Genomic DNA, 25,122 nt, shown 5'->3' on the forward strand with positions numbered 1-25,122 from the left:
GGTTCCTTCCATATTCCAACTTGTATGGCCTCATTTGCGCCGTTTCTTGCACGGCCGTGTGTATGCGAAGGTCGCGTACGGAAGGATGGCATCCCACGTCTTGTGTTCTACGTCGACGTACATGGCCAGCATGTCGGCGATGGTCTTATTTAGACGCTCGGTGAGGCCATGAGTCTCACCGAGCGTGGTAGGCTGTGGTCTGGCGGTGGCTTGTTTCACTGTATTTCAAGATCACTTGAGTAAGGTCAGCAGTAAAGACCATACCTCTGTCCGTGATGAGGACTTCTGGGGCGCCATGACGCAGGACGATGTTCTCAACGAAGAACTTGGCTACCTCGGCGGCACTGCCTTTGGGCAGGGCCCTTGTTTTAGCGTACTGGGTGAGGTAGTCGATAGCTGCGACGATCCATTTGTTTTCGGAAGTCGACGTCGGGAACGGCCCCAGTAAGTCCATCCCGATTTGCTGGAACGGCCGGCAACGTGGCTCGATCGGCTGAAGAAGTCCGGCTGGCCTTTTCCACGGTGTCTTCCGTCGCTGACAGTTTCAGCAAGGCTTTACATAGTGGGTGACATCGGCAGTGAGGCGAGGCCAGTAGTACCTTTCTTGTATTCTCGCGAGCGTGCGGGAAATACCGAAGTGTCCAGCCGTCGGGTCGTCGTGTAAAGCTTCCAGAACCTCTAGACGTAATGCTGGAGGTACTACGAGGAGGTAGTTGGCCCGGAGTGGCGAGAAATTTTGTAGCGCACCTGCCTAGCCGGAGCCGATTTCGCATGGATCCTCATAAGCCATGCTGCGCATGCGCGAGGATCAGTGATGTCACACAGCTGGCTCACCGCTCTCCGCGCTCTCTGCCACCGCGCTCTCTCCGCCACCGTGAACTCACGCGCTCTCCGCCACCGCCGCGCGCGACTCGCCGCTGCTGGTGTGCGCATTCGAGAGGAGTGACGTTGTAGCCATGGTAGACACACTGGCGCCAGCGTGCGCGCAGCTATTCGCCTTCGCTGTGCAGTTGCCGTCTGACACTACGCTAGAGCCGATTGATAGCGCCTCTGACTGGCGTTTGGAGGTGATTAACGCCATGGAGAAGGAGAGCGCAAATGCTGCTCAACGGCGCAGAATTGCCGAGAAGCTTATCTCATCGGATCCCTGGCAATTAGCGGTTCAGCATACGAAGAATGAACAGAAGAAAGCTAATAATCCTAGACAACCTGGAAAGCTAAAAATAATCAGCTGAGCCTTTTCTAACGCTACGTATATCCTGGCATAGCCAAGCTAAGCCATTGCAATTTTTTTTCTTTAGGAGCACGCCATTCCGCAAGAAAAAAAACACCAGTCCTCGCTTGAATACCTTTGGCACAACAGTGGCGTTGTCCTCGAGGTATTCCACAAGACCCTTGAGTTCCGGGTCGGATCGCTGTTGTTCGGCGAAGTCACCAGCACTTAAGGCTCCCAAGAAGTAGTCACCATCCTGGTCGTCGTGTGGCGGTAGGTCAACGGAGGCACGGGACAGGCAGTCGGTATCGGAGTGCTTTCGTCCGGACTTGTAAATGACGGTAATGTCGAATTCCTAAAGTCGCAGACTCCACCGTGCGAGGCGACCTGAAGGGTCCTTCAAATTACCGTATTTACTCGATTCTACCGCGCCCTCGATTGTAACGCGCACCCATTTTTCGTGAGAGAAAAGAACAAAAAAAGTCCGTAGGAGTTAAACTTCGCACATTCAGAAGAACAAGTATTTGGGTTTTAAAAAACTGAAGTTTCAGAAAAGTAAAACACAAAGTCAAAAAGCAGGCCTTGCCGCTAAAACTGTCACCACTACGGCGGCGATACGAGTCGCGTAGGATCAGTCCTCGTCGCTGTCAACACTCTTCGATTTCGGGAAACCGGCCCTGCTTTGGTCCACTGAAACCTTTTCGTGAAGCTTTGCTGTAAAAAATCTTCTGCTTCTGTTTGCGCCAGTCTCGCACGCACGTTTTCGGGAACTCCGAACTATATCCGAACGACCGCGATGCGGCCCGATTTCCGTCCGTCTCTCTGCACATGTAAAAACTATTCTTTTAAATGCGGCATCGTGGTACACTCGTCGAGTATTGGAGTCGGCACTTCCATACCGTCGATGCGAACGCAGAACGGGATGACAATCTCCTCAGCACACGTACGAACTGAAAAAATGGCAGAAATGGCCAAGGCGCGTAGGAGGCGGCCATTTTGAAATGTCGATGGCAATACGATAACCGAGTTTCTTTTTTTTTTTGCGGTACTCGATTCTAACGCGCATGCGATTTTTGGACTCGTTTTTTCGGAAAAAAGGTGCGCGTTAGATTCGAGTAAATACGGTAGCTAGCCAACACAAGGCGTGGTGGTCGCTCACAACTTTGAAAGGCCTGCCGTAAAGATAGGGGCGGAACCTTGACGTAGCCCAGATGATGGCAAGGCACTCCTTTTCTGTTGTGGAATAGTTGTCTTCCGCCTTAGATAGCGACCGGCTAGCATAACTGAAAACCCTTTCTAGTCCATCAGTCCTCTGCACTAGGACGGCTCCGAGCCTTACGCTGTTTGCGTCAGTGTGGATTTCCGTGTCAGCATCTTCGTCGCAGTGCGCAAGTATCAGTGGCGTCTGCAGGCGTCGTTTAAATTCTTGAAATGCTTCTACTTGTGCCGTTACCCACTTGAATTCCACGTCGGTTTTCGTGAGGTGCGTCAGCGGCTCGGCAATCCTTGAAAATCCTTTGACGAAACGCCTTTAATAGGCACACAAGCCCAGAAATTGGAGTACGGCGCGGTGGACGGCAGAAAGGCAGTGATGGCAGCTGTTTTCCGCGGGTCCGGTTGAACTCCAGGCTTGCTAATCACATGGCCCAAGAACAAGAGCTCCTCATATGCGAAGCGGCACTTTTCTGGCTTCAGGGTTAGTCCAGAGGTTTTGATTGCTTGGAGTACAGCCTCAAGGCGCCGGAGATGCTCGTGGAAGGTTGTGGCAAACACAACGACGTCGTCCAAGTACACGAGGCAAGTTTGCCACTTCAAGCCGGCCAGTACTGTATTCATAACGCGTTTGAAAGTCGCAGGAGCCGAGCAAAGACCCAAGGGCATGACCTTGAACTCGAAGAGGCCGTCTGGTGTTATAAAGGCAGTCTTCTCTTGGTCTCCCTCGTCGACTTCGATTTGCCAGTAGCCAGTATTGAGGTCCATCGACAAAAAGTATATTGCGCTGTGCAGTCTGTCCAGGGTGTCGTCTATACGTGGGAGAGGATACATGTCCTTCTTTTGTTTGTGATTTTGTTCAGGCGACGATAATCGACGCAGAAACGTCCATCCTCCTTTTTCACTAACACCACGGGTGACGCCCATGGACTCTTGGACGGCTGGATGATGTCATCGCGCAGCATTTTGTCGACTTGTTTCTTTACGGCCTTGCCTTCTCGCGTCGAAACTCTGTACGGGCTCTGACGGAGTGGTCTGGCACTTTCCGCTGTAATGATGCTATGTTTTGCGACTGGGGTTTGCCAAATTCTTGACAACGAAAAGCAGCCCTTGTATTGCAAGAGCAGGGTTTTGAGCCGTTCTTGCTTATGCTTCGGAAGGCTAGGATTGACGTCGAAAGCTAGTTGAGGCGCTTTGTTTGTTGGAGTAGGCTCAGAAGAATCGGCGAGGGCGAGAGCATTGGTGGCTTCCACAATTTCTTCGATGTAGGCTACCGTCGTGCCTTTGCTCACGTGCTTATACTCGTTGGTGAAATTCGTGAGCATCACTGTTGCTTTCTCTCCCCGCAACTTGGCTACTCCTCTGGCGATGCAAACCTCGCGGTTAATCAACTGGTGCCGGTCGCCTTCAACGACGCCTTCCAGGTCTGCTGATTTCTGAGTGCCGACAGAAGTGATGACGCTGGAGCGAGGGGGAATGGTGACCTGGCTTTCCAGTACATTCAAGGTGTGCTTTTCTGGCGGAGTGTGCGGCAGTAGTGCTTTTTCTGTGGATAGTGTTATCGACTTAGATCTCAGGTCGATGACTGCACCACGAAGGCTTAAGAAGTCCATGCAAAGGATGACATCTCTCAAGCAACGCTGCATGACTACGAAGTTCGCGGGATTAATCCGGTTGTTACTGGTGAGTCTAACTGTGCAGACTCCCTCCGGCGTTACTAGATGACCTCCAGCTGTCCGGATTTCGGGGCTTTCCCTGCAAGCTGTCCTAACTTTATTCAGCTTCGTGGCGAATGGTCCACTGATGACAGAATAGTCGGCTCCGGTGTTGACGAGAGTTGTGACTGTGTGGCCATCGATAGGAACGTCGAGGTCACTAGTTTGTCGTCTCCCGTTGCAGTTAGGTCGTGGCGTCGGGTCACGGCTACGTCGGTCTGTTCCGCTGCTTCCCCGTTGCGTCGTCAGGTCTTTTTCTGGCCGCGAAGTTTCGACGTCAGGGCTTCGTTCGGCTTGTGCGTGTTATTTAGATTTTGTTGCGGCGGTGTCGGCGAAGGATCTTCGGTATTTCGTCGTACAGCAACTGCACCTCATCGGTTGCTGCCCTTAGTTTTCCGGATATGGGCTATGTGACCGGCCCCGGGTTGGGCTGGGCGGCGCTGTGGTGAGACATAGCGGCCTGGCGATGGCGAGCGGGAAGGTTGTCTTACACTTCGTTCCTGCGCGATAGTCAGTGATGTCGCGTGGTCTTTCACCCCACTGTGGACGTGGCGCGTCAATGGCGAACCCATGCAGTCCCATATGTCAATACTGGCAGTGGCGGTAGGTGTGGCCAGCTTTTCCGCAATGGTAGTAGAGTGAGCGGAGGTCGGGGGCGTGCCAAATGTCTGTCTTTCTCGGTGTGTATTGCTGGCCGGCTGCCGGGTGGTATGACGTCGGTGGTGGCGACGGTGGTGCCTGACGGCGGGACTCTGGGGCGCTGCGGCGTCTTGACATGGGCGAGGAGGTGGGTCGTTGCGTCGGGCTGCAGCAGCATTGCTGATTGCTTGCAGCTGCGGCTGCGCTGACTCGGGCGTGCCCAACGACTGCTGGATTTCCTCTCGGACTATGTCTGTGATCGAGGCAACTTGAGGCTGCCACGACGGGAACATTCGACGAAGTTCTTCGCGCACTACAGCCCTTACAGTCTCGCGCAGATCATCGAAGCCGATAGCTTGAACCGCTGCGCTGTCTTGGATCAAGCGGCGGCTGTACTGGCGGGTTCGCATTTCCAGCGTCGTCTTGATGGTTGTTGCTTCTGAGACGAATTCTTGGGTGCTGCTTGGTGGGTTTTGCATCAGCCCCGCGAAGAGCTCCTGCTTGACTGCTGGCATAAGGAAACAAACTTTCTTGTCCTCGGGCATGGCAGGGTCAGCATGGCGAAACAGTCTGGTCATTTCCTCTGCGAAGATGGCCACGCTTTCGTTCGGGAGTTGGACCCGTGTCTCCAGCAAGGCCCTTTCCTTTCGGACGACGCTCGTGAACGTCTCCAAGAAAGCGCTGCGAAAGATGTGCCAGGTTCGAAGGGTGGACTCCCGATTCTCGAACCAGTAGCCTTGCTGCATCTTCCAGGTAAAAGTAGACGTGGCGCAGCTTGTCCTCGGAGTCCCAGTTGTTGAATGTTGAGACCCTTTTGAACGTCTCGAGCCAGGTTTCGGGGTCTTCATTCGGCAATCCATAGAAGGTCGGCAGCTCTCTGGGTGGCTGCATCACAATCGCTGCAGCGGACACCGCGGCCGTCATCGTGCCTGTTGTCTTCGTCGCGGTCTTGGTCTTGTCGGGTAGGGGTCCGTATTCTGGTGGGAGACCTTGCTGCCTGCGGCTGGCCCACTGGTTGGGGTCGGATGTCTCTTTGACTGTGTGGACTTGGCTCACGGCTGGAGGGGGGCGTTCGGTACATGGACCGGGAAGCACCTCCACTAGAGGTTACGGGGTCGTGACGTCGACGAAGGCAGCAGTCGGCGTGTTGAAGATGAAACACTTTATTTGGCCGAACTTGTGGCCGGGAAACGGAAAATCAAACTAGAGCAATACACGCTGTACACTGATAGCGGCGAACAGAGCATCGGCCGTCGATAAAACTGATTGTGGCTGGGACGTGCCGTCTTATAGACATCATACGTCGAACTTCCTAGCCTTATCACTGGTGGTTGCACAAGCTCTGGAATAATCTCGACTTTTCGTGTCATGTGTGCCATCTTGACAAAATGATTTACTACAATCTAGAATGTTCCCAGACATTCTGGCGCGGCCCTCTCAAGACAGCGATCACACGTGCAACGGACCAGTTACAAAAACGTGGCAATATGAACAGCGAATATAGCTTGGAAGGTATTTTATTTGATCTTTAAAGTTTGCGTGCGCGATCCAGCGCTACACGGCGCACCTCGCGGCATTGACACCCGTGAAAGTGACTCGAAGTGACACTCCCTACTTGCCCGACGTCACCACGCTGCAACCCGTACAACATGTTATGATGACATCATAGTCACAATTTTTCTTTTGCCGCGTTTGCACGGGCAGACTACTTTTCTGCGGCTGTTTGCGTGTCCGTGGGCGCGGCGCACATATCGTAAGTTTTGTTTGGCAAGCTTTCGCGTTTCCTTTTCGAAAAGACTTCTTGATCGAGCAGACGATGCGGACTGCGTGGAAGTGCGTCTTCTGCGTGCTGACGTGGTCGAGCATTGCGCTCGCTAGGTGGCGATAGTTGCACCTGGCGGCTTGGCGTTTCTAGAGCTCTCTCAAACCGAAACTGAGACTGGTCGGTAATGAGGGGCCTCTAATTAATTATCTGTCGTGCACTGCAGCAAACGATGTGGCATGTTATAACAGGCCCCCAGCAACACATTGCAGCAGAAAAACGCGGGGCCAAATTTTTTTTGCAGTACCCCTTTAATGTCGGCTAGAATATCCGCTACTCCTGTTTCTTCCTCGACTGATTTTACTGTCTCCCGAGCTCTTAATGTTACGCCTACCATTTCTATTGCATGCTGCGTGGTCCTTAAAGGGGCCCTGTGACACAAATCAAGCATGTCATTTTCAAAGCTTGTTTCGGTACTGTGGAATGCGCCGACATCATTGTGCAAATGGCATCGCCAAAAACGAAGCTGTTATAATTTTACCGGATAAACTACCTTGATTTCAGACTACAGCAACACACATTGGCTATTTTTGTTATGGGAAGTGACGTTTCGTCATGTGGCAGTTACGACAAAGGCCGTGTGTTTTGATTGGTGACATGACAAGTACCATGTAATATTCATATGGTGGTAGCTAGGCCATATTACTGAGCCCTGAAAAGAATAAAACCCCTTTTTTGCTTACTCGAAACAAATCATTTCTGTCTCTAGCTGATGTACTTTCAAAACAACGGACATGACGCTAGGTGGGCTGCGGAACTGGTGGGAATGGTAATTGAACGATACTCTTCCGCGTTTTGCCTTTTGAGGCATCAGGTGACATCGGCCACACCGGCACCTGCGAAACACGCAACGCTCAGTTCGGCACATGCTGTCGACGAAAAAAGAAAAAAAAAAACTCTTGCCAACCGACGCCTTCCGCGTCATCGGGTGGTAGCATTTCGTCCGGGCCCTCGGAATGCATCCTCGCCTTGCGCGGGGCTCAGCGACGCACTTTCAATTTACATTTGTGTGTACGGATGCGGCACAACATTCAGGGCATCGCTACATTGCAAGAGCTCGTGCTCAAGGTTTGTTAGATCATCCAGACTCATTGTGTGCACTACACGACAAACCATGGAACCGTCTGCTAGTCGACGCACGTGGTTCGTCGTAGCTGTTGAATCTACCGCGGGAAAATGTTGGTGGGAAACGCCCTGCCACGCACAAGACACGCGAAGAAGCGGGCGTAAGGCGGGGTTGCTCGTGAGCACGCAATAAAAGAAAAAGAAGTGTTCAACCAAGGCAACACGGGTGTCGGCCATAAAAGAAAAAGAAGTGTTTAACCAAGGCAACACGGGTGTCGGCCACTTCTTTGTCTCTACAGTAGCCATGGTTGCAACGCCGTCAAAAAGAGCTGTGACAAGGCACTTTGTGTAGGCCACCATGAGGCGAGACTTCCGGTATGTCTCTGTAAGAGGTGCGCGGTGATTTGAAACGGCCTTTAACGTCAACAGGAAAGTGAGATGCGAAAGGGAACATTTCTTGTCGTCGTCTGCTCATGTTCTGAACTTTGAAGACCGATAACATCACTTTTCGTGCACCAATTTTCGTAATTCTTTTTTGCTTTTTTGTCTTGGCATTCATTACTGCATGCATTCCAGCGCAAAATAAGACAGTCGCAAAAGCGTCGCAGGGCCCCTTAAAGGGGTCCTGCAACACAAAATTTCGCGGCCGAGATAGTCTGCAGGATTGATTCTCTTGAACATGTGTATATCATCTGCAAAATATTAACAGTGAATATAGCTTGGAAGGTATTTTAAATGAATTTTGAAGTTTGCGTGAGTGATAGACACCCTCGCTCTATTGACACCCTCACAGGTGACCCCCCCTACTTTCCTCATGTGACCACGCTGCAGCAAGTTATGATGACATCATAGCAGCCATTTTTTTGTTTTTGCAGCATTCGCTCCAGCAGCCCATAGAGTTTCCGAAAATTAACTAGAGGAACAGTGTTTTAGAGGTGACTCTGGCACTGCGATCGTTCAGCCACCATGGGATTCATGTGTAGTACATGGATTTGCCTTCTCTTCATGCTTGCAGGCTTCGAACGCACTTGTGGCTTTGTTTATTGTTCTGTTTTGGTTTTCTTTCGGGTAAAAGAATGGATCGTTATGAACTTCGTGGCCAGATTTGAATTGGTGAGCGTAAAAAGGTAAAGGTAGTGAAGTGGAACTGCTGACTTTTGCTGAACTTCGTTTTGCGACAAAGCGGATGCAGGCGACGCGGAGCCAGACGGAGCTGAAAGAACGAAGTTTAGACAAATCCATGTACTACCCATCATTACCATCATTCCCATGCTGCAGTGCCTAGAATATACTGGCTAGTGTGCTGAGTGCGCGCTTTGGCGTGGCCACCGCGCTGATGCCTTCCCACGCTCACTGCATGGCGGCGCTGCGACTCGCTAAGGTCTAGAGTTACTGTATATGCTACCTTTAGGTAGCAGAGTTGCGCATAGGTCCGGCTAGCAACCACAGCCATGTGGTGAAGTCGCACTCCGCTTTTGCAGGCGGCATGCCTACCGTGTTGCAGATTAACCGGTCTGGCGTGTCGAAGACCGGCGATAAACATTGGCTGTCGATGACTAGCGTTACCTAAATCAGTTCGCTGCAGCGACGGCGTCGAGAAATACAAAAATACAAAAGTTAGCACCAACACAACCCTCAAAGGCGCTGACTGGGCGTCGCAGCAGCATCTGCGGTCCCTTGTCGTAGGCCTGTTTATTGCTGTCACATCTTTGGGGGCCCGACAGCCGTGTATAACCCCGATCTCACACAGTGACAAACCACTAGGCTCAAAGAAGAAGGCTGCCTTGTTCATTTCACGCTGCCATGTGGCTGCGAACCGCGCAAACACAAAGAAGTGTCCGCTACTGAACACTGAGACCTGCAAAGAAGCCCATTCAAGAGCAGCGGAAGGCTACCGAGTGTGAATTCGGCAGTCGGCGTTTCACTCACTTTTTTGTTGCCGCTAGCGTTGTGGCGGGAAGTGGGTTCCTCTGTCTCGTGTACGTCACAACACCAGATGCGCTCTGCCATCCCTGGCATTCAAAGACATCGCGGAACTGCGGCATCCGTAGTTCAGGCCCATGCGGTGGAACCCGCAAGCATGCTGCAAGGAAAGGAACGTCTGTACACGTAATATTGGTCGTTTCAAACTATCCTAGAGCGCAAGTGCCAAGTGCCCACCATGCCATAACTGTTCCTTTAGTGAATTCTCAAATTGCCCACCATGCTTCCATAAGGCAACACACGCACCTGCACAGCTGCATACTTTGCTAATGCCGTTGCTGATGAGACCGGAATTTAGGCAAATGCCTATTTTGTTCCTTGCGCTCCTGTCGTGCCACTTTGACATATGAGCATGAATTAGAGGTTAGGAAGTGCTTTTATATTGTTCTTATGGTGCTTGTAACGAATAACTGGTTCCCAGACGTGAAAGAGAGACGTCCGTTTAATGGCTATACTAACGGCGAACTGCTCATCTGGCCACGTGCGCGTGCCCTCGATGCCGCCTCGGTTTCATCCTCTTCGGTACAGTCTGGCACGCTCCAAGTTGCTCCGTTCTGCACTGTTTTGCAGTATCCTCCCAGGGGGGCCAAGGTGAATTGTACGCGTCGAGGGTGCAGCTTGAGCGGCGACAGTGTGGCCGCAACAGAAATAGGTAGGCTCGCTGGCATCTTTTTCACAGTTCAGTTGCTAGGAGCTGGCAGTGACAAACCTTGTATTGCAATACAGGTGCATTCGCGAGCCCTGAGGTGGAATCACGTTGTGGCAGTGAGATGTGTTGACTTCCCAGTAGGAAATGGGACGGGAGCAATTGCTGGAGCTCGTCGAGCTCGCTCTCGAGACGTCTTCTCGGTGTCAACTGAGAAGACGTCTCGCTTACAACTGAGCCGACTGTAGGGGGACGATTTAAACGGTCCGTTGCTGATCATGAGACGTATGAGGTTGAGGTTGTTGATTAACTGCGGCAGGCTGACGTATGAGTTCATGGCCTTCTCAGCAACCGTATTCTCATTGTTCTCGTTAATGTGTACGACGTTTGTGTCCATGCAAATCTCGCAGTTCACGTTGAGAAGTACTTGGCAGTTCCACAGTTCTGTCACCTTTGTCAAACTGTGAAACAGTTGATCCACTGAGCTGAACATTTCTTTCAGAGATTCCAGTTCCTCTAGGGGCTTTCCCTTTCGTTGGCTAATAATACTTTCCTTAGTCTTTGGGAATGATTGTTGCGAAATTTCCATGCACGTCTCTTTTAGTCGATCAGGACGTCTTGAGGTGCTAGTTGGTTCATACTATGCAGGAAAATTTGTGCTAAACTGGAAAAGGACAACACAAAGAAGGAACACTTCAACAGATCGAGCGCACACTGCCAACTGTTTTTATTGAACGTAGAGCATCGGTTAAATAGGGAATCCCGAACTGCGCAGACACCCCGTGGCTGCGCATAGCTGCACAGACACATCGAGGAACATCACATGCTAACGTACCTTATTCATCAAAAAAGACACTTCACCGTAGAGCACTACCGAGGCCTCACTTACACAGCTGTCTTTTTTCCCGTTAATGAAGAACGCTTCCAAAACCTCCTGAGCACACGTGTTTTTGCTATGTCCCAGTATCTTAGTCTGTTGGAATCGTGCTTCGCATCCACATACCTGCAGTTCCCACTCCATCCCGGTATGTTCATTGGCAGAGAACCACTTTTTAAATATCAGTCTCTCTTCGAATTTTTAAAAGATGTACATAACTTCAATGTTATTTTTCCAGGCGCTCCGTAGCGCGGCCTCATGATTGACGCTGCTGCTGTGGTTTCTATCAAAGGAAGCACCTGCCTCCCGGCCTTTGGGCTCAAAGGTCTTGAGGAGGCATTCGTGCTGTCATCCCGCCTCTCACTTGTAAATACCATGCTCACTCGTCATTTATCCTACACCCATAGATCACACCACTTGTCATGGCCATAATTTTATACTCTATACACATCTTTTACGCTTCTTTAAAGCGCTTGATTTTAGGCCTCTATACAGCCACAATACACCCGGTCATCGTAATCATTGGTCATCGCTAACACCACATAACAGACATGGCGCTCTTTGGCCACCCATGGCCCTTGCGCCACAAAACCCCATTAATTAATCAATCGTGCTTCACATCCACAGGCAGCGCAGTGAGCTTCCATCGCCATTTCTTTATTTTTGATCGACAGCTGGTGTTCACGTGCGCAGTCATTTACGCAGCGGCTTGTTTGGCCCACATAAGACCTGCCACAGGAAAGCGTAATCTCGTACACCACTCCTACATCGCATTGCACAACCGGGTTGGCATGCTTTTTGCTACACAGGCTACCGCGCTCTTCGTTGCTCGAAATGTGCGCGCACAGCTTCGAAAGCTTCTTAGGCGCAGAGAACACCATGCCAACGCCGTGGCGATTGGCAACCTTTTTCAGGTTGTGTGTCACCCGGTGTATATAGGGAGGAAAGAAGATGACTTTTTAAGGGCTCGTTTTTCTTTGTTAGACACAATATTAATGAAAACTAACAGACAATAATGCCAAGGAAAGTATAGGGGATGTTATTTGTAATATTGGAATATAAATGTGAAGAAAGTAAAGTGGATGAAAAGATAACTTGCCGCCGGCAGGGACCGAACCTGCGACCTTCGAATAATGCGTCCGATGCTCTACCACTGAGCTACGGCGGCGGTCATCCCCCCGTCCACTTTATAGGGTATATATGTGCATTTAAACCTAGGAATGTTAGTCAGCGCCGATCGCAGCCATGGCGGCGAGTGTGGAACACTCTTTTTCTGCCTTTTTGGTGTCACGTAGCACGTGATCTTTTTGCGAGCTGGCAGCTGACCAATAATCCCTCGCATACTATACTGAAGGCATGAAATCTGCCAGAACGAGACCCTTGCTATAAATGGAGGAAAGAAGATGACTTTCTAAGGGCTCGTTTTTCTTTGTTAGACACAACATTAATGAGAACTAACAGACAATAATGCCAAGGAAAGTAGAGGGGATGTTATTTGTAATATTGGAATATAAATGTGAAGAAAGTAAAGTGGACGAAAAGATAACTTGCCGCCGGCGAAGTAGTCGGTGTGAAGAATTTCGAAGATGCGGTCCTCGTCGTGGTAGTCGCACAGAAAGTGGCCGGTCTGGTACAAGTCTCTGTTGACGACGCGCGTGGCCAAGACGAGTGTCGACCTGCTCGCCTGATATCTCAGCCTCTTCCAAGTTCCTGCCGCTGGTGACGGCGTCGTCGACTTCATGACGCTTATTTCCTTTGGAGGTGCCTTGCTACAATGCAGATAGGTGGAGCTGACACTCTAAGGTTTGTAAATGTGTCCCATCAAACCTGATGGCGTCAAGATATGACATTTAAGAGCTGCGACTCGAGACGAACAGTGCGCTAGACGGGGAACGGATGTCGAACTGAATAGGGCCTTGCACCATCCATCCAAAGGCAGTGTCAGTCGCGGTTATACTTGTGCTGATGCGATCGATTTTCCCAGTGGTAACTTGCCAATAGGTGTCAGATCCGATGAGGACAATTATCTCTTCTGGTTGCCATGTATTTGGTTGAAAGCTGTCAGCTACGTTGTACTCCTTTTCGACAAGCGGTGCAAAATCTTGGGGTTGAGCGGTGGACTTGTTATGGCGCATATTTCAGGAATGGTTAATGCTTCCAGGGTGACTGTTGATTCGTCAAACTGGCTGCGGAGTCGCACATTGACGCGCTCGGTGCAGATTCGTCTTCGTGACTTGGTTCTTAAGGTGACGAGGGAGATATGACCGAGCACTTAAGAATCTTTGCCTCGTCTGCACGAAGGTACGTGCGCTGACTGCCGCTCTCCAACAGTATCCGCACAAGGAGGCGCCGATCTCCGGACTCTCCTGTCTGCAACAGTACAGGAGTAGATTTGACGTGACTACTCTGGGCGGTTGTGATGGTTCGCATGGTTGGCGGTGGTGGTTCATGAAACGCCGGGGATCCAGCGTTTGACTATGGATCTTCGGCTGGCCTCGATAACTCGCTGAGAATCGTCAGGTGGCGTCGCTGGCAGGTATCACACTTGAGGTTGATGGATTTTCTGCACAACCTGGCAATGTGGTTGCGTGTTCCACAGCGGAAGCAGCAATTGGTGTACCCTTGCCCGTTTCTCCTCAGCCGATAGGTTGGGGTTGCAGACAGTGATCATATGATCGTTGCTCTGGCATAGTGGGCACACTGGTCTGACAGGCAAGGTAGACCCGGTTAGGGCTGATGCTGACGCTACATAGTGATTCCACTCCTTCGCCAACTGCGCCAAAGTGCGCCTAATTGTATTTACTGTGCCATCCTGATAATATCGACGGAGATTGCACCAAACTGTGCCAGCCTTGAGTTTGGAGGTGTCTATCACTGGCAATCGCACCGCCAGTGCGTGCAGCTTCATCTTGGGCCACAACCACAGACCAAGAATTATTCCGCTGAATAAACAGTGCCCGTGCGTGCGTCCCGAGTAAACCACGGTGCCATGCACGGTGCCGACGCAGCTTCTGTTGTACAAGTCGGCTCGACGTCAAAACACGCTCTCTGCAGAGGCTCGTGGCATCTCCGCCAATCGATAGTGAGAAAGTGGGGCGGTGATTCATCGGTGGACGTCCTCTGTTCCAGAAACGCTGCTGGTAGCTCGTTTCAAGTGTTGCACGGCTCGTATAATTAATGTTCAGTAATAACTACACGCGTGCCGCTAAAATGTCTCTCACTTCTGTTTCTGGACACCGTGGAATGAAATTTGGGAACGCTGGCAATAGATATATGGAACAATATCGAATTTCTCGTGCTTCGCACGTCCATGGAAGGGCATGTGAACGGTGGGAACACGTTGACACTTTTCCTCAAATATAATTTATTCATGGATGTTCATCCAGGAGAGCTTTTTCGTAATTCCTTCCACCAGCACATAGACGTCGGACTCTGCCCAGGCGGCACTGCGAAGAACACCGCCACCAGCCCCCTCATCGCAGCCCTCGCTAACTGGGTTAGTACAAAGAGAGCAAGCGAATATCCATAGGCCCCTGTTTTTGTTGGAGTAGAGGCACGGTTTCCTGAAAATGAAGGACCTGGAAAGAGTCTTCCGCCAATCCACGCTTAAAAAAAAATAGGACGCTCATCAAAGCGAACTGCGGGTACTATTCAAAAGAAGCTTGTTATTCCGGCGCTCTGCAACTCCCAAGTACAAGTGAGCATCGCACGACATCGAGTTCGAGGCAAGCCCTCTGACGTCCATTCTCTCGTGCCTAAATGGGTTAAAATTGGGTATATACGTAATGCCAAAGCGATGACTTACATACACGACCAATTTACTTAGCTGTGTATCTTAGCGGTACAGAGCTAGTATTATCAGGGACGAATGGCCCCGGCAATTTTTGCCTTTTCAGTTGCATCCTGCCTTCATTTCTTGCTTCCCATGCGTTGGACTGTTTTATTACGCATCCTCAAATGGTCTCTTGATGGTTGTCTTCCGTTTGCAAACACGTGCGTGTCCATATCGCAGGGTACAACCAAAGGCAAAACCGTGGCCTCTGAGATGGCTACGGCAATCGCGGAGGCTACGGGCAAAACTAACCTGAAGGTGGTCACGACCAGCATTTTGCGATTTACTTGTATTACGCACGTGTTAGCTAGTTAGAACCGGAACTCTGAGCCTTCAAAAAGTACATGCGCGATGCTGTGTGGTGACAGCGTGCGCATCACGCATCTTCAGTCTGCCTCTAGCTGCTCACTCTGTGTTACACGGCACGCACCGCGGTCAGAGCCTCTGCTGAGCTTCATGGTCAAGGTTAACACTGTTTTCCGCCAGGGCAATGCAAAACAACAGCAGAGCTGGCAGAGCCACATTGTCACACTTTCTCATGCGACCGGCTGCGGAGAACGCGGGTATTTCGCTTACCCAACACGCTTGCTACGGCCCATCGCTTTTGCCTTTCTGCTTCGTATGACAACTGTGGAAATCGGTAAAACTGAACATTCTCGGTAAAACTGAACGTTCTTTAGTCCTTTACGTCCATGGCAATTCACAACGCAACAGTAGCGTCGACTGCGGCGTTTCTTAGCAGCATGCGGAGCGGTCTCGTCTGCTGTTGTTTTCACCGTAGTTCTGGCGAGTGATCCAGCAAGCACTTCATCGGGGTTCTGTGGCGCGTCCGACTTACGGAGAGAAATCCACAGCTCTCTTGTTGAGTGTTAAATGCGGCAACACACACAATATTAAGCTTTGCTCTGCACTCTCTAGTTGGACCTGCTCCTACAGCAAACTGCGAGGTAGTCGGTCTTTGTACTACCCAATACTGCTCCGACAGGTGGCGCCATGCATCTTGCGAAACTCCAGAGTCTGACGTCTATTCGGGATTGTATTCGCTCTTACGGTAAATACCCCCTAAAAGGCCTTGCCCTTTCGAGCTCGTGAGTGCTATAGTGCTTTTTTAAATGTAGTCTGATTAATAAAAGCATGCCTCCTGGTCGGAGGATCCGCAATTCGGTTTTAGTATGCGCAGCTGTCAGTAGCGGGCCCGTCGCTGACGGCCCTGGCGTCGAAAGGCCCACTGTGAATCGGCTACACCGTGTTACACGTCCGCCCCTCACTTTCCAGGGTCAATAGCTGATAGAAAAAAAATCAGTTTCGCTTAAGGGCGAAGCAATGAATGTGATACCAACAGATTGTATTGTTATACGAAGTAAGGCTAGCAGCTAACTCTTTTAGATCCGATCTCGCGTAACTCAATAAAACTCTGGTTTAAGGAAAAATGGCCGCTCCAGAGACTGAAGGGGTTTTTGTGCTGTCAGTTCTCTAAACTCGAAGTAAGTGTTGAGAGCCCAGCAAGCTGACAAGCAGTCTCCTGATGCCTCAAGTAAGCGCGCGCGCTAGCCACTGCGCCCTTCGAACGACGCAGCCCTCCCCCCCCTCCGCAGGCGTCCCTTTGTGTTACGAATGGCGGGCGGGGCGTTCCCTCTATGCCCTCCGTATGACAGACGGCTGGCTTGTTTCATCTCCTCTTCAGCCGCGTTCGTCGCCAGCGCTCGTGAGCTTTTACTCGTGGGTAGAACATACGATGCACGTGGTGATGTTATCAATTTGGACTTTATATAGAAAATGACGGCAATGCTACTGGCAACGGCAAAAACCTGCCAAGAGTGTCCATATAATTGATATCGCAATAAAAGAAAAAAAAAGATTGAGGAGCCATTTTGCTCTGTGAGGTGATGGTCACCGAAGCTGTTCATGGTGACATGGTGGAGGCCAGTTTGGTATGTAAGGCCTTGTTGTTAACGGCCAAGCTGTTAACGTTCAATACGCAATATTAATGCGAAAGCCTTACATGCCTCATCAAATACGAAAATTGACCGTCGGCGTCGGTGACGTCAACGCGAGTGATGCAAGAAATCATCACGTGATTACGTCAGCATGACTTCATAGACCCCTAACTAGTGACGTTATCATGATGGCATACACTGTGACATCACATGAAAATGTGATCACTAGAGACCGGATTTTAGGCAAATGCCTATTTTGTTCCTTACGCTCCTATCGTGCCATTTTGATATATGAGCATGAATTAGAGGCTAAAGAGGGCTTTTATAGTGTTTCTATAGTAGTGCCTATAAATGCCTATTTTCAAAACTAGCGCCTGTATGAACACCATTTAGGCCCAAGTTTCGCTTCCTGCTGCAGTTTGAGCCCGTTATTCATGTTACCGCGCAACGCTGGCTGTGTTGTGCGGTAACCTGGTCCTCTAGTTCAACCAATTCCCGGAAACAACCGATAGCAGCAGCGAAATGGGACGCGCCGGCGCATGTACGCCGCCGCGCTGACACGGGGCAAGCGGTTAGCGAATGCGCAATTGCGGATAGCCGTCAGGGGAGAGTGAAGAGCAAAAGAAGAAAGAAAAATGTTGTGTGCGCACGGCTTTTGTTTAGTTTATAATTTACTTTTTAACCCTTTCCCTACCGAAGACGAGCTGGGCTCATTCGCGCTGAAAAAAGAGCTTGCGGACAGAGAAGTTAAGCCACCCTGATTCATTCTGCCGAGTTCATCGCCTTAAACAGCTGATGCAGCAAAAAAAAATATAAAAACGCGCTCGAAGCATGCATTTTTGTCAAGGAAGTACTGAATTCTGGTAACCGGAATTAGAAAATGGCGTCTTCCTCTGGGCCGCTCGTGCCGGCAGCAGCTTTTTTCAGAAAAAAGAAGAACACTCTTGTTCGCCGAGGCTTTGTGGAATTAATATGTACGTACTTTCAGTTCTCCTGCGAGTGAAGCAGCAACTGCACAGAAAAGCACATTTTTTGTAAGTCATCAGATTGGGACGAAGACCGCGTCCCAACATTCTGACAGTAGGCGCCGACAGTTGTAAACAAACCCCCACCGACGCGTCCAAAACTTTTTTCCGCGGGCTTCCTTGTCCCTGCGCATTATCTTTTAAATTTCAGAGACGTTTTCTGCACCGAAAACAGGAGAGGTTGGGCACTTTTCGTGGTGCAGTGAAGTGAAGCTAATCCTCTGCATACTTTGAAAAAAGAATATACATACCTATATATATATATTGTGGGCATTTATTATACACATCTTCATCTGTACATTATCATCATCATAATGCATTTGGTTATGCATCCTCATCTTCGCCGTATATCATCATCATCGGGGTGGGTTGACCGTGCCTGTTCGCTGCTGCGTCTTCGGGCCAAATGTGTGTGTATATATATATATATATATATATGTATATATATATATATATTGCTTGTATCTTGTGAATAAAGTACCTTAAAATAGTTTTTTAGTTGTTTCAAGACACGCAGAATAAATTTTTGTTTCGTTTTTGGCAAAAAAACTCGGTAGGGAAATGGCTAAGGTGTTCACCGCCAGGGGAGAAACTGGTTGTACGCGATTCGACCTGACCAATAGGAAAAATCCCCTCCTGCTGGTCTTTTAGCGATCTGGATGTCTACTCCTGCTCTACTCTTCTGAGTCGTGCCGAAAAGAAAGGCACAGAGGTGTGTGTTGATTTGACAGTGGACACTTGAGTCACCAGGCTACAGAATAGGCGGAGATGCCGTAATCTTCAAAGCGTGCAAGTCAGAAGACAATTGCGCTGCTACGTTCAACTGCTGGTGCCTGTGTGCCACCTTAAACAATAACATTTCTTGTTTTCCTGTCGTAAATAGACGTCGCGCACGTCTTCCTTTGAAATTATTTGCATTTATGCAAAAACTTGTTGTGCCTATATTTACGATATTAGAGGCCTAAAACATTGTTTTGCCTGCCTATTTTAGGCGCCTAAAACGCGCTTTTTTAAGTGCCTAAAAATCCGGCCTCTAGTGATCACATGGCATCGTCGCTTTGCACTGCCTCCACGATCGGTGCACCGATCGTGAAGGCAGTGAGGTGCAGAAAGCTTGCAATGCCTCTGATTCTGGAGGTGGTGCAAAACCACGTTAGGTGCAGAAAGCTTTGAGAAGGGGAGGATCAATGCATCGGGTTAGATGAAAAAGAAGACATTAGCTTTCGCCTTCGTGTCGTCTTAGGCGAATGCATGAGTGACCCTGTGAGTTTTTTTTGCACTGGACCCCAGAGCACGCTAGAGGGTTTTCGGCATACAAACGGAATGTCCCAGGCATTGACAGCTTCGCTGTGAAAGGAAAACGAAGTTTGTTATATCATGTTGTCCCCCGCTGAACGCACTTCCAGACGCTTTCGTGGAATCTCGACCTGAAGCGGATCTCCATCTTCGAGGTAACCCGGCGCATGCGCTAACTATAGTCTGGAAACACTGCGAGAGTGCTCTTGCTACAACACAGATATGCCTCAGAAAGATGGAAGAAAGTGTCGGAGGAGGTTGGCTTTTTGAGGATAGCTAAGTGACGTCCTGTTGCACCCAGCACTACAATCAATCAAAAAGAACAAGAAACTGGCTTTTGCCTTGGAGTAGTCTTAGCAGAATGCATTGGGGCACTGTGACTCTTTAGCATCGAGGCACTGTTGTATGACGTGGTGTCTGTCTGCTGTGTCAGCTGATAACGACGTAGATGTATTTAGTGTTATTTCGTAAAGTACAATTTTATTGATGCAGTATTCCGTTTATTTGCTAGTGTCGAAAATAATTGCTGAAGGTGTTATTGCACAATACTCAACTGCATGACGCCCTTATTTTTGCATCATCGAGTGAAATATGGAATGCTCCTCAGATTATTTTCCCCATGAGTAAAGTGCGTTGTGGGGCTAGTTGGTATGACATTAGAACGGTAAGGAACTGCGCGACTGACGGAACACAAGAAGAAGTAGTACACAGGACAAGCGCAGACTAACAACTCCAGTTGTTAGTCTGCGCTTGTCCTGTGTACTACTTCTTCTTGTGTTCTGTCAGTCGCGCAGTTCCTTACCGTTCTAATTTCCCCATGAGGTTTGCAGTCAATCGAAATATTTCTAGCTCTTCATAAGAGCCCCATAATAATTATTCGGGTGCTTAAATGTAAATGCAACTTGTTTCTCCAGTGTACTCCAGGATGCGAAACTAGCTGCTCCAGAGTGCTCGCAGATGGAAATGTTTTGCTGCTCCAAAGTGCTACAATATGAAAATTTTGCTGCTCCAAAAATTGCTCCAAATCGGAAGTCCTGAGTACCATCACTGTACATGTTCCACGCCATACATTTCTTCAGATATGTGGGTCTTGCGCTCGTCTTGTGGTACACGACGTGACTGCAACCGGCCCTCCTTCCGAATTTTCACTTGGATGTGGAGGAAGGTTAACATCTCCTTGGCTAGCTGCGTTCTGTCTTCAGGAGTTTCGGCGTTGTTGGATGCGCAGTTCGTTTCTTTGGTCTTCTGCCTGTACATGATGGCGAGATCCTCTGGCAGACATCGCATAAAGACACGGTTTAACACTACGGTATACTGGTCTGCTGAAACTCCAAGGCCTTCTAAGGCACTGACGTGGAACTGGATGTTGTCGTGAAGAAGACGGAGCTTCAGGACCTCCGATGAGCTTTTCACGGGGCTTAGCATAAGGAGATGATGGACATGCTCGTTCACAAGCAGATGCCGGCATCCAAAGCGATCTGTGAGCGTCTTGATCGCGAGGTCGTAGTTTTGCTCGGCTAAGCGGATGCCTTCGATAGCCCGCTTCGCGCTGCCAGTTAAAGGGACTGTCTACCGCTTAGAAAAATTTTTCTGATTGGGCTGAAAATAAGAAGATCGTCACATCGGCGGCAACGAGCATGCTTTTGCCCCATAAAAAAGGCATTATATCTTTAATTTGATGTTGAAAATCGTGAAAGAATGACCGCTAGCGTCACCCAACGGCGATGTGGTTCAATGTACTGGTATGACAAGAAATCCTCGTAGGTAGGCTCATTTTGCTTAAAAACAAACAAGTATAACTTGAAATTGCATTTTATGCACTTGTGGCACCTTTCGGTTGTGTCAGACAGTAATTTTTTTGCTTTTTTTTCCTCACGCCTCCAAAAAGGCACCCGGTGGCGCTGCTTGCGGCGCCGTCTTCGATTTCGTCTGCTTCAACTTATGCGCTATGCCATGCGGCTCTCTGCGCTGGTCGTACTGTGCCGCTGTATTGTTGTTAGGATGTCTCACATGTGCTGCGCTGTGAAGGTGCGCATTTATTGTCTCTTTTTGATGGAGCGACTTGGCTTGGATTATGGCAGCAGTGCTAAAATAAACGCATAGACTGCGCTTACAGCAAAACAAGTGTTCTGTAATCGTATAATAAGGCTTCATTTAACCGCTAGCATGCTGAAAACGACTGTTACATTCATTACAATAGTGTTCAGCGAAAATAAAGTAATCCTACAGAAATCACACGTGCTTTCGGTTTTACTTTTTACTGGCACTATAGTCGTCATCGCGTCCACCAACCAGTGTTGTGGGCATGTTTCACGCCAATGGAAGAACAAACGCAGATCGAAAAATTCTGTTTTAAAAATTTCTACTCGCTTTCCGGATAAACCACTGTAAAGGTGGACACCTCAGACGGTACGCTTTCTATTGTGGTACAAAACAGAAAAGCGATGAAGGACGGTAGACAGTCCCTTTAAGTAGGTGAGGAGGTACTTAAACTTTCCAATGCGTGGCAGCTCGGTGTTCTTGTGGATTGTGGCGTCGAAATGATCCCAAAAAGACTGCCATCTGCACAGGCTACCATTGAAAGTTGGTATCTGGAGCATTGGTTGTTGAACTAAGCTGACGGTGCTCGCTCACCTGGCCTGTTGCGTCACCAGAGTTCGGAGATCCGAGGTTACTTGGCCCGGGTTTAGTTGCTCGAGCCTGCATTCTGGCTGTCCTCTCATGCTCTTGTAGCCATAACTTGGTGCGTGACACGGCGTAGAGAATCTTTTCGTTATAGTTGTGCATGCGCCGTTTCTACTTGATCGAGGTTTTTTTCGTCCGTGGTCGCAACGATGAGATCGTCAAGTCTCGGTAATCCATGTGGCTGCTAATCTGAGAGGCGTCCGGATCCAGTTGCTGCAGCAGGTCCGTTAGAAGTGCTCTCGTGACGCCAGCCTTGAGTGCACCACGCTTCTTGCGCAGCTCGCCGTGACGTGAAGGCGTCTCTCGAGTCCTGGGTTTTGCGGCACCAAGTGCAACGAATAACTGGTTCCCAGACATGAAATACTAAAGGCGAACTGCTGCACAGGCCACGTGCGCGTGCCTTTGATGCCGCCCCTGTTTCCTTCTCTTAGAAAGTCTGGCACGCTCCAAGTTGCTCTCTTCCGCACTATTTTGCAACAGTGCCTATAAATGCCTGTTTTTGGCGTTTGTGCCTAAATACTTATAAATGCCTATAAATGCCTATATTCAAATTTGGCACTTTTATGAACACTATTTAGCCTGAAGTTCCGCTCCCAGGTGCAGTTTAAGACTGTTATTCATGTTACCGCGCAATATTGCATGACTGTTCGGATCTACAGAGTTGAACCTAGTCCTTTAGTTCAACCAACTCCTGAAAACAACGGCTAGCAGCAGTGAAGTGGGACACACCATCAAGCATTCGCTGCCACACTGCCATGGCGCGAATGGTTGATGAATGCGAGACCGCGGAGAGCTGTCAGTGTAAAAGAGAGTGAAGAGCAAAAAAGGAAAGAAAAATGCGATGTGCACGTAGCTTTTTTTTTTTTGTAATTTACCTTGTCAGGTGTTCACTGCAGTAGTGTAGGCAGAAAACTATACATTATGTAATTTGTGCATCTGTTTGTATGTGTGTGTGTATATATACACATGCAAAACAAAAGTTTGGGGGGGGGGGTGTTGAACCTATAAGACCCCCCCACCCCCACCTCCCTGGCTGCACCAGTGGTGCACGGCAGGGCCTATATGCGATTCGACTCGGCCAGTAGGAGAAGTAGGACAAATTATTTTTAGGCATTAGGAACAGGTGCTCAGAGTGTGTGATTAATTCCCTGGCTAGAAAATCCGTGATTGTGTTTTCTATGCTATTACTATATTCTTGAGTCGGGTCCGAGGCTAATTTTCGATAGTGCGTGTTGTTGCTGCATACATACATACAGTAATAGCATATGTACAGTAATAGCATACAACACATGATCACGGATTTTCTAGCCAGGGAATTAATCACACACTCTGAGCACCGGTTCCTAATGCCTAAAAATAAGCAAGGAGGCCGCTTCTACTTCCGAAGATTCATAAGGTGTCTATAGATGAACCGCTTATCGCGCAAATCCCTGGCAGGCCTATAGTACCTAACAAGAATACACCTACTGAGTTGCTATCAACGTTTCTAAATCATCATTTATCTAAAATATCATCTAACCTATCGTCTTTTGTTCAAGATACACCTCATTTCCTTCGAATAATAGATTCTATTAACGAAACACACTCTCGGATCAGGCCATTCTGGTGACATTAGATGTCTGCTCCTTGTGTACGAATATACCTATCGCTGAAGGGAGTGAAGCGGTCTTGAAATCACTCATAGAAAGCAAGCAAACACATAATGCTGAAGTTTACCTGTCGTTACTGAAATTAGCCCTGACGCTAAATTATTTTGAATTTGATTCGTCTTACTACCTGCAAACTTTCGGCACTAGTATGGGAACCCCTTTTGCGCCTACATACGCCAACATTTTTATGGGACATTTAGAATCAGAGCTGTTGGAATCATGTCCAGTGAAGCCTTCCACCTATCTCAGTTACATAGACGACATATTTATCATCTGGGAACATGGCGTAAGTACACTAAATGCATTCATTGACCACTGTAACAAGTTTCACTCTAGTATTAAATTCACCATGCACCATTCTTCCAGTGAAATTAACTTCCTAGACACGACGGTATCTATTGAAGCAGGAAAATTAAAGACGACACTTTACAGAAAACCGACAGACAGCCAGCAATACCTAGATTACACTAGTCGTCACCCACGACACTGCAAACAAGGGATATTAGTAGGACAGGCGAGGCGTATAAGAAGGATCTGTAGCGATGACAGTGACTACGTTCACCACTTAAGCAACCTAAAGGAAACATTAGTTAAAAGAAATTACCCGCAAGATGCTCTAAACAAGGTCTACAACGAAGCATGTCAACTAGTTAGGAAATCATCACTAGCTCAAAGGGCCCCCGTAGCACAGCCCAACCAGCCGCCAGCATTTATAACCAAATACTCAAATGTGCTACCAAACATCAATAATATCCTCCGTAAGTATTACCCAATACTGGCAAGCAACGAGCGCCTTAGAAGAGCGTTTCCCGGAGCACCAAAGGTCGTGTATCGCCGCAATAGGAATTTTAAGGACATGTTAGTGCATGCAAAAGTAAAACCTCATTCTACTGCCCACATAACACCTTGCTGTCGTCCAAGATGTGAGACTTGTAAACACCTTCAAGATGACGTTATAGTTAAAAGCACTGGAAGTGATTACGTCCATCATATAAAATCTAGTTTTACCTGCACTAGTTCAAACGTTATCTACATGATCAAATATTCATATTGTCAAAAACGATACATTGGCGAAACGGGACAACCTGTTAATGTTAGATTAAACGAGCATCGCGCGGACATGGTGAAGAAGTTACCCAAAGCAGTGGCACAGCATTTTCATGTAGCAGGTCACAATTTCGAAGATCTCAAACTTTACTTCAGTCAAACTTCCGGTCCCCAAGGGACAGAAAATATACAGAGTCATACCTTATACAAGTTCAATACACTCCAGCCAGCAGGCATTAACGTTTCTAAGGGGGCTCTTGAATCGATTCGGTATGGTACACATACAACGAAAACCAATGAGATTTAAGCCCTTCTTCTAGGAATTTCGAACCTACTATTGTTAAAATGCCACGTGCTTCCACTGACAATCATTCAGTGAAACGTACACCCTCCCCTCTCCCGCCCCCTCCCCCGCTTTTTGTTCCTATTTTTTTTCCCTCCCATGCTCCCACTCTGGAGAGGGCACGAAGCATATACAC

The 25,122-nt window shown here is 48.9% G+C and overlaps 1 protein-coding gene and 1 non-coding gene across 3 annotated transcripts in view; one reads left to right on the plus strand and one right to left on the minus strand.

Annotated features, from left to right (window-relative positions):
• The window catches only part of LOC119379531 (protease-associated domain-containing protein 1), a 150,533-nt gene that overhangs the window by 19,549 nt on the left and 105,862 nt on the right, over positions 1-25,122 (plus strand). The window lies entirely within an intron of this gene.
• Positions 12,269-12,340, minus strand: Trnam-cau (transfer RNA methionine (anticodon CAU)). Its single transcript has one exon. It is a non-coding gene; the product is annotated as a tRNA-Met (tRNA).

This window comes from Rhipicephalus sanguineus, chromosome 1 (assembly GCF_013339695.2).
Source record: "Rhipicephalus sanguineus isolate Rsan-2018 chromosome 1, BIME_Rsan_1.4, whole genome shotgun sequence".
Lineage (NCBI taxonomy): Eukaryota > Metazoa > Arthropoda > Arachnida > Ixodida > Ixodidae > Rhipicephalus > Rhipicephalus sanguineus.